The 19,295-nt window shown below is 43.8% G+C and overlaps 1 protein-coding gene, 1 long non-coding RNA gene and 1 pseudogene across 3 annotated transcripts in view; 2 read left to right on the top strand and 1 right to left on the bottom strand.

The window, feature by feature from the left end:
- Nucleotides 1-5,680: 5,680 nt before the first annotated feature.
- Nucleotides 5,681-13,815, top strand: LOC101599536 (annotated as a pseudogene).
- A 1,513-nt stretch (nucleotides 13,816-15,328) lies between these two features.
- On the bottom strand, nucleotides 15,329-16,333 carry LOC123454034. The gene is made up of 3 exons (XR_006633157.1): nucleotides 16,117-16,333; nucleotides 15,598-15,808; nucleotides 15,329-15,380 (listed from the first exon to the last, which is right to left on the bottom strand). It is a non-coding gene; the product is annotated as an uncharacterized LOC123454034 (long non-coding RNA).
- A 160-nt stretch (nucleotides 16,334-16,493) lies between these two features.
- Matr3 (matrin 3) overlaps nucleotides 16,494-19,295 on the top strand; it is a 58,346-nt gene continuing 55,544 nt past the window's right edge. Inside the window, exon 1 of one of the 2 annotated variants that reach the window (XM_045132020.1) lies at nucleotides 16,494-16,584. The gene's annotated coding sequence lies outside the window, so the exon portion shown is untranslated. Of the gene's footprint in view, nucleotides 16,585-17,126; nucleotides 17,263-19,295 lie in introns of those variants that run through there. The other variant, XM_045132019.1, reaches the window with a different exon arrangement.

Genomic DNA, 19,295 nt, shown 5'->3' with positions numbered 1-19,295 from the left:
TGTACTTGTTTGTCAACATCTCTTCATTCCCTTTCTCTTTCCCTTCACCTTCGGTTTGCCGGAGGCTTTTGTATTTCTGAACAGGGCCTAGCAAGCTGCATCTGCGGCTTTTGTATTTCTAAAGGCTTGTGCTCCTCTCCCTCCCTCCCTCCCTCCCTCTCTCTCTCTCTGCTTGGGCCTGTGAAGGCAGGCCAGCTTTTTCTGCCATTATGGAACTTCCCCTGGATCTGTAAGCTTCCATAAATATCCCTTCCTCCATAACTGTACCTGGTCTGGAAGTTTATCTCAGCGAACCTAAAGCTGTCTAATGAGCTGAGATAAAGCCGACCATGTGGATGTTAATATTTTGGAAACTTTGTTTTGGAGAAATAAACATGGACTTGGTGCTTACAACTGAAGGTGTCTTCTGGAGTGGCAAGACAAATTTTTTTTTTTTAATATTTTTTTGTTCATTTTTTATTTATTTATTTGAGAGCAATAGACATGGAGAGAAAGACAGATAGAGGGAGAGGGAGAGAATGGGCGCGCCAGGGCTTCCAGCCACTGCAAACGAACTCCAGACACATGCACCCCCTTGTGCATCTGGCTAACGTGGGACCTGGGGAACCGAGCCTCGAACCGGGGTTCTTAGGCTTCACAGGCAAGCGCTTAACTACTAAGCCATCTCTCCAGCCCAAGACAAATTTTATGGACTATTCAGATGAAAGTTTAAAAATACTAAGTGCAGACAGCATTAAATTTCGAGGCTTAGCTTATAAGCTTTCTAAGAGGAAAGAAAGACTACAGGGGACTTTGTTGGAACTGAGCTACTGGCATAAGGGCTGGCTGCATCCTGCTGCTCAGGCCCAGAGAGTTTAATCAAGGTTAAATTTGTAATAGACTAATATGCTTAGCTAGAGATACTGGAATGAGAGATTTAAGAATTTTTTTTTTGTTTGTTTTGGTTTCTCGAGGGAGGGTTTCACTCTAGCCCAGGCTGACCTGGAATTCCCTATGGAGCCTCAGAGTGGCCTAAAACTCATGGTAATCCTCCTACCTCTGCCTCCCGAATGTTGGGATTAAAGGCATGCATCACCACACCTGGCTGAGACTTAAGATTTTAAGCTAGAAAACCTCAAACAAGTTAAAATTACAGGCACTGAGACTAATTTTAGGCTATTGTGGTTCAGTTTACATTATTTTAGTCTCTCCTTGCTATGCCTTATACCAGTTTAAAATGTTTACTTTGTGCCTTTATGTGTTAGAAGTGTTTAACTTGTTTAATTTTACAGATCTTAATATCTTAAATTAGTCAAGACTATGGGACCTTTAAAATTAAACTAAGTACAATTTATAATATATAATAGTTTAAATCTATTGGGAACCAGGGGCAGAATTTGATAATTTAAATAGATGGCCCCCCTCCTGGCAGCTTATGCCTGACCCTCCCCTACTGGGAAATGGCGGGCAATTCACCTCCTGGGAGACTGCCATGTGGCCCCCTTAGACTGACCCAGGTGGGACAGGGGAAAAGTCTGCCCTCTCGTGGTGACTGGCTCACTGACCTTTCCCACACCTAGTGGGCATTGGCACCTACTAGACATCGGCACATGCCGGGGAAAAAAATCTAAACATGCCTTTAGTCATATACTTCAATGTTTTGCCACTCTTGGGCTGCCTGATCAAATTAAAACAAATAATAGCCCCTACTTCGTAAATAAGGCCTTTATAGATTTTCTCCAGACCTGAAAAATTTCACACTCCACAGGCATTCCATGCAACTCCCAGGGCCAAGCTATCATTAAAAAATATAATCAGACTCTCAAGTCTCAATTACAAAACAAAAGGGAGAATCCTTACCACCACATGACCAACTAAAAAAGCCATTATTTACCCTAAATATTTTAATTTTTTCTAACAATTTATAATGTGTGATAATTATAAATCTATTGGGAGCCAGGGGAAAAATGTGGTAATTTAAATAAATGGCCCCTAATATATTCAATTATTTATCTTAAGGTGTGATAGTGGGTTTCAGATTTCAATCTAAAGATATACAAAGTGTACCTAACAGGAGTTCTTGAAGTGTGCTGTGGCTTTTGGCTTTGGGCTTGTACTTTTTTCTTTTAAATTATTTGTTTATTTTATTTGAGAGTGACAGACAGAGAAAGAGGCAGAGAGAGAGAGAGAGAGAGAGAGAATGGGCATGCCAGGGCCTCCAGCCACTGCAAACGAACTCCAGACGCGTGTGCCCCCTTGTGCATCTGGCTAATGTGGGTCCTGGGGAATCGAGCCTTAAACTGGGGTCCTTAGGCTTCACAGGCAAACGCTTAGCGGCTAAGCCATCTCTCCAGCCCTAGGCTTGTACTTTTAGACTATCCTTCATACTCACAACTTTAAAGTAGCTCCTGAAAAAGTTCAAACTGTACCTCCCTTTAAGATCTTGGGCTTGGGCTGGAGAGATGGTTTAGCGGTTAAGCGCTTGCCTGTGAAGCCTAAGAACCCCGGTTCGAGGCTCGGTTCCCCAGGTCCCACGTTAGCCAGATGCACAAGGGGGTGCACGCGTCTGGAGTTCGTTTGCAGAGGCTGGAAGCCCTAGTGCGCCCATTCTCTCTCTCTCCCTCTACCTGTCTTTCTCTCTGTGTCTGTTGCTCTCAAATAAATAAATAAATAAATAAATAAAATTAAAACGCTTGAGCCACCACACCAGGCCTGAAATTTCTTTAAGATCTTGAGCTCAATCCTTACCCTAGATACAGTTTCACCTGTTAGATGCTCTATATACTAGAATTAAAAGTTAGAACTCATTTGGAGTGTCATGTAGATTTTCAATGGATTTGTGTTACTTTTAAAAAATATAACTACAGTCAGCAGCATTGGGAAAATGCATTTAAGAGATATTTGGCATAATGATAATATTTCCTTAGATCTGATTCAGTTACATTCAGAGAATTTGTCTTTACAAAATAATCATCTTACTTTTGATGCAGCTAAAGCTGCTGATAACTTAATATCTACTTTTAAGTCTGCCTTGCCTGGATGGAATTCTCTCACTTCTTGGATAGGAAGCCTTACTGCTACAGATGTTTGTCTTTTCCTCATTCTGTGTCTGCTGCCCATACTCATTAAATGCATTTTGAGATCCATTATGGATATCCATACAGAAGTACATGGAATACAGCTACAATCCAACCCCAGCTTCCTGAGACATTATCTTAAAGCCCCTGCAGAGGCTGGTAGTCAAAGACGCATAAGATTCTCTCGAGTTAGATCAACCTAACACAGGGCATGAATGATGAAATTCATGTACCGATGATGGGTAAGGCCTAAATATCGTAGAGGACAACCTAAGACAGACACTGTTGGGCCCTAAAAGGCCCAGGCGTGAGGCCTTGTGGAACTTCCTGAGTCTAGCTAAAGTTTGGTGGCCTGTCTCTGGCCAGCTAGGACTCAGCAAGATGCCTAATGGCTTCTGGCCTGCCACATCCACGTGGCAATTGTAATTACCATTTCAATAATTACAGTTTACTATTGGCCCTACCTCTTCCCCCATCCTAAAATCCCCACCTTCATCCCCAACATGATATAGGCAACTGCTCAGAGTAATAAAGTGAGTTGTTTCTGTGAGTTCCTGCATCGAAAAGACTCCCAACTCAGTGTGGTTTTTCTCCAGTGGCCAGGAGAGGTTTCTGGGTCGTCCGATGCTCATCATCCTCCTCAACCCTTAGGGAGGAACCAGCAGGCCTGGTCCTTCCCTCGGCACTACCTGACCGGGAAGGAGCCCCACAAGACACAGTCTTTCTACACTGAGGCCCAGAAGGGCCCGGTTCATAAAAAAAAAAAAAATAAATAAACAAGGGAAAATTGTCTAAAACCATTTGGCTGGCCTTGTATCCATCACTCTGGGCACTTTGACAACAAGACTTTAACACCTACATGTAAGCAAGATTATACACATTCAGTGTTACTGATAAGAACTAGCCATTCCTTTATGTTTATATTGCTGAGATCAAAGGGTTTGTTTGTTTCCCAACCTTTGTACTGAGAAGTAATTAAAGTACAAGAACTTTGTAACAGAAAGGAGTTTTTTGATAGAAACTTATGTAAAGCTCATGGAATTTTTGTCGATGGAAAAACTTTGTAAAAAAAAAAAAAAAAAAAAAAGACCCATTTGGGTACTAACGAGAGACCTAAAATATTTGACCCAACAAGGGGACACTGACAATCACTTCTCTAGGGAGTGCCCTGCCCCTGAGGACTGTTCCTAAAATGGTCCTTCACCCTGCTAAACTAAATAACTCCCTCCCTTGTGGAGGATTGCTGGCTTTGCCTCCGATCTGGGCCTCTCCGGCTGCTTGCAGTACAGTTGCCCATATGACCTTAAAAAATTGCTCAGCCACCTTCCCCATCCCCGTCCAGCTTTTCCCAATGTTTCCTCTGGGCACTTGGGCCCTGCCTTCCCCTAATAATTCCAGGGTAGATGTGGGGTACATTCATCCTCCCTTCTGTACTTTTTTTAAATTTAATTTTTATTAACATTTTACATTATTATAAAAAAATTCCCATGGTAATGCCCTCCCCCCCCCCCGTACTTTTAACACAACTGAGCCCAGTGCTCACCGCTGCCCGCCTTCTGGAATGGTTTATGTTTGTGGAGGCGGGATGGCCTATAACTTTCTGCCCACCAACTGGATGGGCCTTTGTGCCCCAGCCACCTTGATCCCAGATGTAGACATCATTCCTGGAAGCTACATTCCCTGGCTGAGGTAGTCCTACAAAACAGGAGAGGACTAGACCTACTAATGGCCAAAAAGGAGGCATATGTTTGTTTTTACAGAAAAAATGCCACTTTTACACCAATAAATCAGGAATCATCCAGGACAAGATTAAGAGGCTCCAGGAAGACTTGGAGAGGAGGCAGTGGGACCTCCAGGACAACCCGCTGCGGATGGGCTTACATGACTTTTTACCCTACCTCCTCCCTCTACCTGGACCCCTCCCCCTCCTTCCCCTCCTCCTTCTCAATGTCTGGCCTTGTGTAATTAACAAACTTACACAATTTATTCACCAGCGGCTAGAAACAATAAAACTTCATCAGGTCAAAATACATTACCACAGGCTGGAAACTCTGGAATTAAGTTCCTCAGATGACCCACTGCCACCTCCTCTGCCCTCCATGTGACCAATGATGGGTAAGATCCCCAGAGGGGGACAACCTATGACAGGGGCCACAGTGATTAATGTGCTCACAAAAACAAAAGGGGGAGATGTTGGGCCCTGAAAGGCCCAGGCATGAGGCCCTAGTGGAACTTCCTGAGCCTAGCTAAAGTTTGGCGACCTGCCTCTGGCCACCTAGGACTCAACAAGACACCTAATGGCTTCTTGCCAGCCACCTCCGCATGGCAGTTAAAATTACCATTTCAATATTTACAGTTTACTATTGGCCCTTACCTCTCCCCCGCATCCTAAAATCCCCGCCTTTGTCCCCAACATTATATAGGCAATTGCTCATAGCAATAAAGCGAGTTTTTTGTGAGTTCCTCCTTCGAAAAGACTCCCGACTCTGTGGTTTTTCTCTGGTGGCTAGGAGAGGTTTCTGACTCATCCTATGCTCATCTTCCTCCTCAACCCCTTGGGAGGAACCAGCAGGCCTGGTCCTTCCACAGCACTATCTACCTGCCCGGGGAGGAGCCCAGCGTCTATGGATCTTTTACCGCCAATGTCTCCACTTTCATTTGACCCCGTGTCAGAAGAAGTGTGTACAAAGAGTATTCTTTTTTTTTTTCTCAATTTTTATTAACATTTTCCATGATTATAAAATATATCCCATGGTAATACCCTCACCCCCACTTTCCCCTTTGAAATTCCATTCTCCATCATATCCCCTCCTCATCTCAATCATTCTACTTACATATATACAATACCAACCTATTAAGTACCCTCCTCCCTTCCTTTCTCTTCCCTTTATATCTCCTTTTTAACTTACCGGCCTCTGCTACTAAGTATTTTCCTTCTCATGCAGAAGCCCTGTCCTCTGCAGCTAGTATCCACATATGAGGGAGAGCATGTGGCACTTGCCTTTCTGGGCCTGCGTTACCTCACTTAGTATAATCCTTTCCAGGTCCATCCATTTTTCTAAAACTTTCATAACTTCATTTTTCTTTACCACTGAGTAGAACTCCATTGTATAAATGTGCCATATCTTCATTATCCACTCATCAGTTGAGGGACATCTAGGCTGGTTCCATTTCCCAGCTATTATAAATTGGGCAGCAATAAACATGGTTGAGCACGTACTTCTAAGGATATGAGATGAGTCCTTCGGATATATGCCTAGGAGTGCTATAGCTGGGTCATATGGTAAATCAATCTTTAGCTGTTTTAGGAACCTCCACACTGATTTCCACAATGGCTGGACCAGATTGCATTCCCACAAACAGGGTAGAAGGGTTCCTCAAAGAGTATTCTTGCTAAGTATCCTGCTTCACTTTCAGATATACATAAGGAACATGACCAAGAAAATGGTTGCCTAAGAGACATTGATGCCCTAGGTCTGTGTTATCCAAGCAGCGGCCCTAACTCTTTTCTTTTCTTTTTTAATTTAATTTTTTTCCTCAATTTTTTAAACATTTTCCATGATTATTAAAAAAAAATCCCATGGTAATACCCTCTCTCCCCCCTTCTCCCCTTTGAAATTCCATTCTCCATCATATCCCCTCCCCATCTCAGTAAGTCTCTCTTTTATTTTGATGTCATGATCTTTCCCTCCTTTTATGATTGTCTTGTGTAGGTAGTGTCAGGCACTATGAGGTCATGGATATCCAGGCCATTTTTTGTCTGGAGGGAGCACGTTGTAAAGAGTCCTACACTTCCTTTGGCTCTTATATTCTTTCCTCCACCTCTTCTGCATTAGACCCTGAGCCTTGGAAGGTGTGATTGAGATGTAACTCGGTACTCTAGTCACTTCTTTCCAGCACCATGATACCTTCTGAGTCATCCCAAGGTCACTACCATCTGAAAAGAGAAGATTTTCTACCCAAAGTGAGAATAGCATTAATATAAGAATATGAATATTAAGAGAAGTGCTTATTGGACAGTTTGATAAGCATAGTATATACACTTATCCAGACATCAGCAGATATTATGCCCCTAGGGCTCATAACTACCCCTGTTTTAGGTTTTCAGTATCAGGGATGTATTCCCTCCCTCAGAGCGGGCCTCCAGTCCAACCGGAGGGCAGTTGGTTTTCACCATGACAGACGTGCCACTATTGCACCCATTGGCTCATTTGACCTGGCTGGCCAATTATAAGGCTTGCAGTGTCCACTGTTGAGTATCTTCACTGGTGGTATATCTTTCTCCCATTGAAATGCATGTGTAATGGCTTCTTCCAGCTTTCTGTCAGCTGGTCTACATGGAGGAGGTTATCCGCTCAGTTCAGCCCTAAGTCTTTTCTGTCACAACCTGCTTCATCATCATCAGATAGAAATAGTGTCACACTACTTGAAAAGGATACAAACATGAAAACTCCCAAAGAAAAAACTAACAATTTACAAGAAAGTACCAGAATTTGAAGTGGATGATGCCCCTTTATCACCTTCTGCAAGGAATACAGAGAATAGTCCATTTAGATCATCTCTGCTAGCCAAGTGTTGGGAGCTATGAACCAAACCTTGGTCATGTTAACAGAAACCGCCATATAGCAAGTTAAGTTTCTATCTCCTTGTCTAATATTCAACTACCAGAAACAAAGGAATTGTACACTTGGATAAATACTCTTCCATGCTGCCGGTAGCTGATGAAGAAACAAAGGCATTGAGGCTTAAACAGTAACTCTGTGATCTTTGGCCTGATTACGTCCCCTTCCCCCTACAACATTATATAAATCTACATGTAAAAATAAACTCTCGAGGCCTTGACAAACACCTAGCATGGTCTCCTTCTTGTATCTGTTTGCCTTCTCCCATTAAGGTTAACTTTCCCTTGGGTCCTTGCTCAACTCCCCGCTGGCCAGAGCAGCCAAGAAAATTGATCTCTTCCAGAAAGAGCAAGATCATCTGGTAGAAGACAGTCTTATCTGATCCACCACAGCTCTCTGAAGAAGGCAAAGAAGTAAAACTGGAGGAACTAATTGGCCCTCTAGTTTCTAATCCCTTCTTAAGGAGGAACCAAATTCCCAGGACTCCAGAACACTTGATAACTGAAATTCAGAGCACATGGAGAAAAGCTATTGAAGCTGAAGATAACAGAAGAGAACCAATTGAAGTGACTGCTGAACCTAGAGAAGTATTGCCAGAATCTTCACCTGTAGTGCATAATCAGGGAATTTAGCATGGCCAGTTTTTTTCTCAGACTTTGACCAGTCTTTGCCTGAAGAGAAAGTTGTTTCAGATTGCCTCAAGCAAGTGCCTCAGAAACATTTGGTAAATTTTTAACAGAAGATCAGTCAGATTTGTTAAACAAGAAGATAATTTGTAAGCAAAATTTAGAATGTACCAAGTTTTCAGAAGCTAACCACACAGAGCTGTTCTCTCCTATGGTGGGCAGTAGAACAGACATGCTGGGCAGAAGTGGGAAGGACTATGTTAAAACGCTGGACCACTCACACACTGTTGATAGTGAACCATCCATGTATAAAACCACAGTCTGGAACTCCTTTCAGATACTGAGTGACATTGAGTCCAAGAGTCTCCAGGATGTGAAATTTGGAGTATTACATGAAACTCTTCCAGAAGAAGTTGGTCACCTAAGACTTAATAGCTCTAGGGGTTTGGAGGCCAGTTTTAAGCTAGAACAGAACAGTTCTATGCACAGTGGCATTTGTCCAGATGGTGACATGGGAAAAAAGCAGACTACTCCAGAGTCCGATTTCAATTTACAGGCTATTCACAATAGTTATGAGACACTGAAGAAATCTCTTTCCAAAATGCAGGAAGAAGCTGGGCATGGTGGCACACGCCTTTAATCCCAGCACTCAGGAGGCAGAGGTAATCTGATCACCGTGAATTCGAGGCCACCCTGAGACTACATAGTGAATTCCAGGTCAGCCTGGATCAGAATGAGACCCTATCTTGAAAAACCAAAACAACAAAACAAAACAAAACAAAACAAACAAACAAAAAAAAAAAAAAAACGGAAAGAATCTTACCTCTTTAACCCTAAGGCACTTGAAAAACACAAAGTAGAATTGAGTCCTACACCTCAAAACATACAAGCAATTGGGCTGGAGAGATGGCTTAGCGGTTAAGTGCTTGCCTGTGAAGCCTAAGGACCCTGGTTTGAGGCTCCATTCCCCAGGACCCACGTTAGCCAGATGCACAAGGGGGCACACACATCTGGAGTTCATTTGCAGTGGCTGGAGGCCTTGGTGCGCCCATTCTCTCTCTTTCTCTCTCTCTGTCACTCTCAAATAAATAAATAAAAATGAACAAAAAATATTAAAAATAAACATACAAGCAAATGATACAGTTAACTTTTTGGACACTCGTGATTTGTTCCTGACTGTACAACACCATCTTTACACCTGTCCTTTGGTGAAAGAAAACAGTCTATTACCACTCATCAAGTTTTCTATGGTGGATCAAAATTTGAGGACCATAGTACCATGTAGTCTTGGAGAACTTCCAGCTAACTTAAAAAAAGAAGTCTTAAAGTAGAGCCTCGATGGAAAAGAATTCTTGACTTCACAAGATGCAACATCCAGTTAATTTAACAGATAGACTTAAATCACAGCTGTTACAAAATAGAAACTGATTTTTAATTTTTTAATTTTTTTTGTTTATTTTTATTTATTTATTTGAGAGTGACAGACAAAGAAAGAGAGAGAGAATGGACACTCCAGGGCCTCCAGCCACTGCAAATGAACTCCAGACGCGTGTGCCCCCTTGTGCATCTGGCTTACATGGGTTCTGGGGAATCGAGCCTCAAACCGGGGTCCTTAGGCTTCACAGGCAAGCACTTAACCGCTAAGCCATCTCTCCAGCCCCTGATTTATAATTTAAATGTACACTGGAAGTATAACATTCTCTCAAGGTCTACAAATGTCTAAATGCCTTAGCTTCATGTAATGTATTTAGTTAAGGAAAGTATGCTTGAATTTTTCTTGGTAGATATGAAGTTGTAAAGTATTTGGAAAGAACAAAGAACAAGGTTTGAGAAGCCATTTTGATTTTCTTTGAATAATCTTTCAAGTATTAAGTAAATGACAATTATAACTATAAAAATAAAATTCTTGGGGCCAGAGAGATGGCTTAGTGGTTAAGGTGTTTGCCTGCAAAGCCAAAGGATCCTGGCTCAATTCTCCATGTGAGCCAGATGCACAAGGGGATTCAAGCATCTGGAGTTCATTTGCAGTGGCTAGAGGCCCTGGCGTGCCTTTTCTCTCTCTCTTTCAAATAAATAAAATATATATAAAAAATATAAATAAAATATAAAATATATAAAAATATAAATAAATAAAATAATTTTTTTTCGAGGTAGTGTCTCACTCTAACCCAGGCTGACCTAGAATTCACTGTGTAGTCTCAAGGTGGTCTTGAACTCAAATTTGAACTCACTGTAATCCTCCTACCTCTGCCTCCAGAGTGCTGGAATTAAAGGCGTGCACCACCATAACCTGGCTCTTTTTTTTTTTTTGAGCAGTGTTTTGCTCTAGCCCATGCTGACTGTTACTCACCCTGTAGCCCAGGCTAGTCTCAAACTCAGGGTGATCCTCGTACATCATCCTCCTGAGTCCTGGACCTGTAAGTACACACTATCATACCCAGCTACCAGACTAGACTATCTTCCAAAGGAGCTGTTACCATTTCACACTCCTACCAGCATTACATGAGGATTCCAGTTCCTGCACATTCTTGCCACTCCAATTATGCTTTTGAGAAATAACAAGGGTAACTGCAGAAACCTATCTAACTCAAGTAGCTATTTCATAGCAGCCAGTGGAGTACCGACAAGGAAAATGAGCCTATCTCCTCTAAGGGCATCGGATCAGCCAGAGAAAATACAGCCATCTCCAGAAATCTCCCTGACCACAGACTGTTAAGCTAGCCCCAACTCGGATGCCTATACTGTTTATTTCCCACTACACTGTAAACTTTAAAAAAGAGCATGTGGGGGCTAGAGAGATGGCTTAGCGGTTGGGCGCTTGCCTGTGAAGCCTAAGGACCCCAGTTCGAGGCTCAACTCCCCAGGACCCACGTTAGCCAGATGCACAAGGGGGCAGATGCGTCTGGAGTTCGTTTGCAGTGGCTGGAGGCCCTGGTGCGCCCATTCTCTCTCCCTCTCTCTATCTGCCTCTTTCTGTCCCTCTCTGTCTTTCTCAAATAATAAACAAAAATAACAAAAGAAATTTTAAAAAATTTAAAAATTAAATTAAATTAAAAAAAAAAAAAAAAGAGCATGTGGGCCAGCTATGGTGGTGCTCACCTTTAATCCCAGCACTCGGAGGCAGATGTTGGAGGATCACTGTGAGTTCAAGGTCACCCTGATACTATTAGTGAATTCCAGGTCAGCTCCGACTAGAGTGAGACCTTACCTCAGAAAACAAAAATGAGGGCTGGAGAGATGGCTTAGCAGTTAAGCGCTTGCCTGTGAAGCCTAAGTACCCCGGTTCGAGGCTCAGTTCCCCAGGTCCCACGTTAGCCAGATGCACAAGGGGGCGCACACGTCTGGAGTTCGTTTGCAGAGGCTGGAAGCCCTGGCGCGCCCATTCTCTCACTCTCCCTCTATCTGTCTTTCTCTCTGTGTCTGTCGCTCTCAAATAAATAAATAAATAAAATTAAAAAAAAAAGTTGTGAGCTAGCAAGCCTGGCCTACACTATTTAAAAAAAAAAAAAAAAGAGGGCTGGAGAGATGGCTTAGCAGTTAAGCGCTTGCCTGTGAAGCCTAAGTACCCCGGTTCGAGGCTCGGTTCCCCAGGTCCCACGTTAGCCAGATGCACAAGGGGGCGCACGCGTCTGGAGTTCGTTTGCAGAGGCTGGAAGCCCTGGTGCGCCCATTCTCTCTCTCTCCCTCTATCTGTCTTTCTCTCTGTGTCTGTCGCTCTCAAATAAATAAATAAAAAATGAACAAAAAAAAATTTTTTTAAAAAATGAATAAATAAATGAAAAGGACATGTGTTGGGCTAGAGAGATGGCTTAGCGGTTAAGCGCTTGCCTGTGAAGCCTAAGGACCCCGCTTCAAGGCTTGATTTCCCAGGACCCACATTAGCCAGATGCACAAGGGTGTGCACACATACGCATCTGGAATTCGTCTGCAGTGGCTGGAAGCCCTGGCACGCCCATTCTCTCTCTCTCTGCCCCTTTTTCTGTGTCTCGCTCTCAAATAAATAAATAAAAATAAACTGAAATTTTTTTTTTTTAAAAAAGGACATGTTGACTGGTTGTAGTGTTGCATACCGTTAGTCTTACCACTTAGGAGGCAGGGGTAGGAGGAACACGGTGAGTTTAAGGCCAGCCTAGGCTATAGAATGAGTTCAGGTCATTCTGGGCTAGAGTGAGACCCTGCTTCAAAACACAAAACAAAACAAAAATCATGTAGCCAAACTGGGCATGGTGGCACACACCTTTTATCCCAGCACTCAGGAGGCAGAGGTAGGAGGATCACTGTGAGTTCAAGGCCACCTGAGATTATGTAGTGAATTCCAGGTTAGCCCGAGCTAGAGTGAAACTCTACCTTGAAAAACCAAAAAACCAAACAAACAAAATCGTGTAGCTAAAGGTAGCTATGAATCAGGTTCAACACAAAGTTGTAGAGAAACTGTCATATTTTTTTTCTTTTGTAATTTGACTGTTACCCTAAAAAAAAGAAAGAAGAATGAAAGAAAGAAAGAAAAGAAAAGAAAGCCAAGGTCTGGGGGTACTGGGAGTATAGTTTAGAGGTAGAGCACTTGCCCAGTAAGGTCCTGGGTTTAATCCTCCTCACTATAAAAAAAAGAAAAAAGAAAAAAAGAAAAGAAGGGGCTGGAGGGATGGCTTAGCGGTTAAGGTGCTTGCCTGCCAAGCCAAAGGACCCAGGTTTGATTCCCCAGGACCCATGTAAGTCAGATGCACAAGGGGGCACATGGATCTGGAATTTGTTTGCAGAGACTGGATGCCCTGGCATGCCCATTCTCTCTCTCCCTCTCTCTTCCTCTTTCTGTCTCTCAAATAAATTGAAAGAAAGAAAGAGAGAGAGAGGGAGAGAGAAAGAAACCGGGTGTGGTGGTACATACCTTTAATCCTGGCACTTGGGAGGCAGAGGTAGGAGAATCGCCATGAGTTTGAGCCCACCCTGACACTAGGTGAATTCCAGGTCAGCCTGAGCTACAGTGAGACCCTACCTCAACCCCCCCCCCAGAAAAGAAGAGAGAGAGAAAGAGAAAGAAAATAAGAAATGTTTCCTTTCTGCCTCCTGAGTGCTGGGATTAAAGGGGTGTGCCACCATGCCCAGCTAGCAATGAACTATTTGAGACCCTGCCTCATACAAGGTGAAAGGTGGCGAAGAATACAATACCTGAAGTTGTCCTTTGACCTTCACCCATGTACATGCTGTCACACACACACACACACACACACACACACACATCATACTCATACTGATTGGCCTTTTTCCCCAATGAATCTTGCTTTCTACTTGGACTAATCTGTGAATACAATCTACACCAGGTCCCTTTTTTGCTAAAATTACTCATATCTCTCTGTGCTTAGTTTCTTCCTGTCCTCTGAAATCACACATGCACATGTATGTATATATCCAAAGAGAAAGATACACACATTTTTCCTTTTCATGAATGTTTAGGGTAATTCTGCCTTCTCCATTCTGTAGATTGGGAAAGAAAGCAAAATATATGAGGTGTAGAGCTCTGCAGGACACTTGCCCATCTAATCTGCTTGGGTTTTATAGCTCTCATATCCCTCCTTTATGAATGCTATGACAGCTGGATGCTGAATTGATGATGGCAGCAGTTTGTAGCCACATTCCTGTGTAGCTGCATAACAGTGTTCCTCCTTTCCAGCCCAGCACTGATTATATGAATTAAATAAATATATATATATATATATACACATACATGTATGTATATATATGTACATATATATATTTAAATTTCATTTATTTATTTGTAAGCACAAAGAGAAAGATGAAGAGAAGAGAGGCAGACAGAGAGAGAATGGGCATCAGGGCCTCTGTCTGGCCACGGCAAATGAACTCCAGACACATGTATCCCTTGTACATCTGGTTTATGTGGGTCCTGGGGAATCGAACCTGGTTCCTTTGGCTTCACAGGCAAATACCTTAAATACTAAGCTATTTCTCCAACCCTGATTATGTGAACTTTTAAAACTTTTTGTTGTTGTTGTTTTTTCAAGGTAGGGTTTCACTCTAGCTCAGGCTAACGTGGAATTCACCATGTTGTCTCAGGATGGCCTCAAACTCCTGGTGATCCTCCTACCTCTGCCTCTCAAGGGCTGGGATTAAAGGCATGCACCACCACACCTGGCTAAAACTTTTTTATTTAAATATATTATTTATTTATTTGAGAGAGAGCGAGGCAGATGGGGAGAGAGAATGGTACACCAGGGCCTCAAACACATGCACTACCTTGTGCATCTGGTTTTAATGTGGGTACTGGGGAATTGAACCTGAGTCCTTTGGCTTTGCTGGCAAGTGCCTTAACCGCTAAACCATCTCTCCAATCTCTGATTATGTGAATTTTAAAATTACCATATTTATGTAAGCCTTTTTCCAACCAAAGGTTCTGTCATTCAAGCCTGGGGTGGATTGGGCTTGCCATTTCTCTGGTGGTTCTCTGGTCTTTGTAGCCTAGCATCCTGTTAGAATCAACTTGGGACTCGGGGCTTTTTCAGCAGGGCCTACTAGGTTTGGGATGCACAGGAAGCACATTATTATTATTAGAGAGCTGAAGAACTTGATAATCAAACATGTTGGCAGATGCCAAAGGAAGTGGCTGATTCCCAGGATCTCTTGCAGATCAGCAGAGATGCCAGGGAAGAAATGTGGAAAGGAAGCTGGAAAGGGGAAATTGAAGGTGTTACAAAATGAATTTAAGAATTATTACTGATGGGCTGTGGTCTGGCACTACTAAGGAATTGCCATCTATTCAGCAGAACAGAATCATGGTAACTATTTTTTTCAATATTTTTATTTTTTAATTTATTCATTTGAGACAGAGAAAGAGGGAGATAGAGACAGATGGATAGACAGAGAGAGAGAGAGAGAGAGAGAGAGAGAGAGAGAGAGAGAGAGGGAGAGAGAGAGGGAAAGAATGGGTGCACCAGGGTCTCTAGCCACTGTAGATGAACTCCAGATATCATCATGTGCATCTGGCTTATGTGGGTACTGGGAAATTGAACTTGGGTCCTTAGGCTTCCCAGGCAAACACCTTGAAGGGTTAATAGCCTTCCCTGAAAAATAAAGAGAAGTAAAGAGTTAATAGCTATCCCTAAAGCTTGTGGGTAATAAAGAAGTTTGGCACTTTTCCCTGATTGATGTACTCCCCTTTAGCCTAGATGACCTTGGAGGACCAGAGACCATTGGAGTATCCTCCCTTAGGCATTCCTGGCTGAAGAAGCCTATTCTAAACAAGGACACAAACAGTTACAATTTTTTTATTAACTGCACCTGGTCCAGTCTGTTTTTCTTAGGATTCTCCTTATAAATTTGCACCCTAGCAAAATCATATAATGCTTCAGCCTTCATCCTGTGGGAAAGCTGAGGTCTCTCGCTGTTTCTCTCAAGAAAGTCTTGTCTGTAGAGATCAAATCGGGTGTTCTCTTTGGCTTTTCTCTTACACCTTATCTGCTTAAGTCGTCTCCAGCTCCTCATAGTAACTCTTAAGAGGAGAGAAAAGGAAATGTTAATGTTCCAAAGAAATCTTGGTAACACCGCGAGGTGTCTGCTCAGATCAAGGCCCTCTTTCGCTAAAGATGCCGCTGGAGCAGCGCAAACCTGGCACAGAAAGCTGGTGTTTAGCTACTGCAGCTGAGCTAAGGATTTCCCAGCAGAAAACCAGGGATATGTTCCACAGGGTTAGGCTACAGGGTTGACTGGCCTATTCTACTGGAAAACCTGAAAGAGATCCCTAGGACACTATCAAGTTGACCCACGCAGGGGTGGCGGGTGGATCTTTAACCGACTAACACTGCTGCTGCGGCGTGGGAGGGGCAAAAAGCGTGGATAAGGCCCTCAGCAACCAAACGGCGCCTCGTGTGAAAGCATCCAGAGCCCTGGGTGCAGGAGGGCAGCCAGCCTGGCTCTAGAACATGCTAAGTCGTCCTGAGCATCATCAGCAGACCCCAAAAAAGCCCTTTCCGCCAGCTCTGAACGCAGCCATTGCTCCAAGGCAGACCTGGCTCTCTCATCCACCAAGATCAGGTCAGTCCCTGCCCCGCCCTCTCTGGGCGAGGCCCGCCCGGACGCCCCGCCCACATCCGCCCCGGGGCGGGGCTTCCGCCGGCTCCCGGCTGCCTTTTCGGCTGCAGCGCCTGGCCGGCAGGCAGCGTCTGGAAGAGCTCCGCAGCGGAGCACGTGGGCGAAGGCCTGGTAGGGAGAGGACCGGCTCAGCTGGCGGGTGGAGCGGCTTCTGCCTGGGTGCGGGACGAAGTGAAGGTTTGTTTCTTTGGGACCCCGGGATCGGAAGTTCTCTTTAAGGGGCCGCGGGGAAGTCGTAGCCTCAGACTTGGCTCCCGACGTGCTCCGGGTAGAGTCGAGTCACCTGAGCCCGGCTGCCAGTGCATAGCGCCCGCGGAGCTGGTTAGGGAGGACCACGTGCGGCTACAAGGCCATGAGAAGGGGATTCGGTTTTAAGACGTGAACGAGGCCTCTATTGCTTTTCCTGTTTTAAATTACCTGAGGTAGATTAATTAGGTAAGAGTTCTCTGGCCATTTCAATCCACCCTGAGACTCTGGGACTGCCTTCTGGTTGATAAACTTTGAGCTAAGAGGAGGGAAGATCACCTTCCTTCCCCCCATACCTCTGCACACCATCCAAGATTCCTCTCACGGAGTGAGTGGACCCTGCAAAATAAAAAGCTCTTGGAATCTCCACTAGAGATAAGCGAGGGACGCACGCCTTTAATCTCAACACTCAGGAGGCAGAGGTAGGAACATCGTCGTAAGAGTCCATCCTGAGATTACATAGTGAATTCCAGGTCAGCCTGGGCCAGAGACTCTACCTCGAAAAACCAAAAAAAAAAAAAAAAAAAAAGAGAGAGAGACACAGACTAATCACTTGACTAAAGGAGTTAACTGGACCTGTTTTTCCACCAACGAGCTGAATCCCATCAGGTAGGTTCTCCATTCTTAGAATTAAAATCTATTCTTGGTATTGTGGTTTATTTTAAGCTTAAACGGCTTCATGGCTGGTTTCTTGACCCCTAGCCCAGACCCAGTCAGCCTCTGGCTCTGGCCCACCACAGTGAGGTTATAAGACATTTACTAGGTGGGCAGGCCCTCTTTTTGCTGGCTGCTCATCCCTCCTGAACTTCCAGGTCCTGGTAAGCCTCCCCTACTCTCCATGGGCTCTTACTCTTCCCGCCCAGCACATGGCAGGAGCTCTCTGCACTTAAATCCCTTTGCGCCTTTAGGCTCCTCACCTCCCACGTGGGGATCTCAGGCCATGTGCGTGTATCCATTTAACCATTTTGGGTTGTGGATCCTTCTCTTTCCCTGGCATATTCTTGAATAAAATGTAGTATCATAATTATCCTTATCCGTATGGTTTATCAAATTCTTTGGTTAGAAACACAAACTCGGGTTGGGGTCCAAGGACTTCTGAACCCCCCCCCAACCCCATTACACTCTTCATAAAGCCCACTCCCTGGCGCACATCCTTTTCTGGATCTCTCTTTCAAGAGTGTGCATCTATCTATCCCCATTCTGAGTAAGTTACCTGCTCACTCTTCTCCCCATCTTTTGTAGAATGTGGTTGCATTGCCTTGGTTTTGGTCCTAGGGGTAGTTGAGGTGGGGGAGGTTCTCAATGTAGTCCAGGCTGGTGTAAAACTCTAGCCCAGGCCCCATGTAAGTCTCCCAACCATGATTTGTATATACTATTCCCATTCTGTGGAGAACACTTGAGTTATTTGGTGAGAGGCTGACCTTGAACCTTGAATTCACTATGTAGCCTCAGGGTGGCCTCAACACAATATTACCTCTGGATCCTACGTGCTGGGATTAAAGGCCATGAGCAGCTCCAGAAATTTATTGACCTTCCATTAATATTCTAATACTGAATCAAAGCTCACTAAGGGTCATCCATTTGTTAGATTGTCAACTATTTCTGGGGCTGAGCTCTCACAAATGGGAGGATCCTAAGTTTCAGTGCCACCCCAGGTGAGTGCAACCCAAATAATTAACCTTAACCCCAGCTGTAGGCAGCTGCCTAGGTTGCCTTGTACCTAGGCAAGTGTTACACGGCTGGGAGAACAGCAGCCTATAGCTGGTTGGCATTCTGGGCCTGGTGCATGCCAACTCTGTTGTGAACTGTACCAGGATGTCAACATATTAACCACCAACGCGAAATCATCAACAGACCTTTATGAATGGTTCTGGCCTAACAGGTTTGGCAAGTATTAAGTTAATTCAATTGCAACTTGGAAACATAAGTTTTATTTATTTTTAATTTTTATTTTTTTTACTAACAACTTCCATAGTTGTAGAAATTATCCCATGGTAATTCCCTCCCCCCACTTTCTCCTTTGAAACTCTACTCCATATTACCCCTCCCCCAATCAGTCTTTTTTTGATGACATCTTTTCCTATTATGATCCTGTGTAAATAGTATCAGGCACTGTGAGGTCATGGATATCCAGGCCATTTTGTGTCTGGAGGAGCACATTGTAAGGAGTCCTTCCCTTACTTTGGCTCTTCTATTTTCTCTGCCACATCTTCCACAATAGACCCTGGGCCATGGAAGGTGTGATAGAGATTTCACAACATGAGTTTTAAAATAAAGCTAGGGAAGAATATGTAAATTAATTTTTTAAGGGTTGGGGAGATGGCTCAGTGGTTAAAGGGGCTTAATTGTAAAGCCTGCAGACTTGGGTTTGAATTATGTGGCTCAGTAGCCACATGAAGACAGATGGCCAAAGTGGCCTGTTTGTTTGCTGTGACAAGAGGCCCTAGTGCGCCTCTTTTTTCTCTTAACACGCAAATTAGTAAAATAAAGTTTAGTTTGCTTTTTGGGGTTTTTTTTCAAGGTAGGGTATCAATCTAGTCTCAGGGTGGCCTCCAACTTATGGCGATCCTCTTACCTCTGCCTCTCAAGTGCTGAGATTAAAGGTATGCATCACCATGCCCAGCAAGAAAATATTTTTTAAA

The sequence above is a fragment of the Jaculus jaculus genome, chromosome 13, assembly GCF_020740685.1.
Source record: "Jaculus jaculus isolate mJacJac1 chromosome 13, mJacJac1.mat.Y.cur, whole genome shotgun sequence".
In the NCBI taxonomy this organism is placed as follows: Eukaryota; Metazoa; Chordata; class Mammalia; order Rodentia; family Dipodidae; genus Jaculus; species Jaculus jaculus.
The sequence above is the reverse complement of the archived record's forward strand: the minus strand, read 5'-3'. Positions and strand labels throughout refer to the sequence as shown.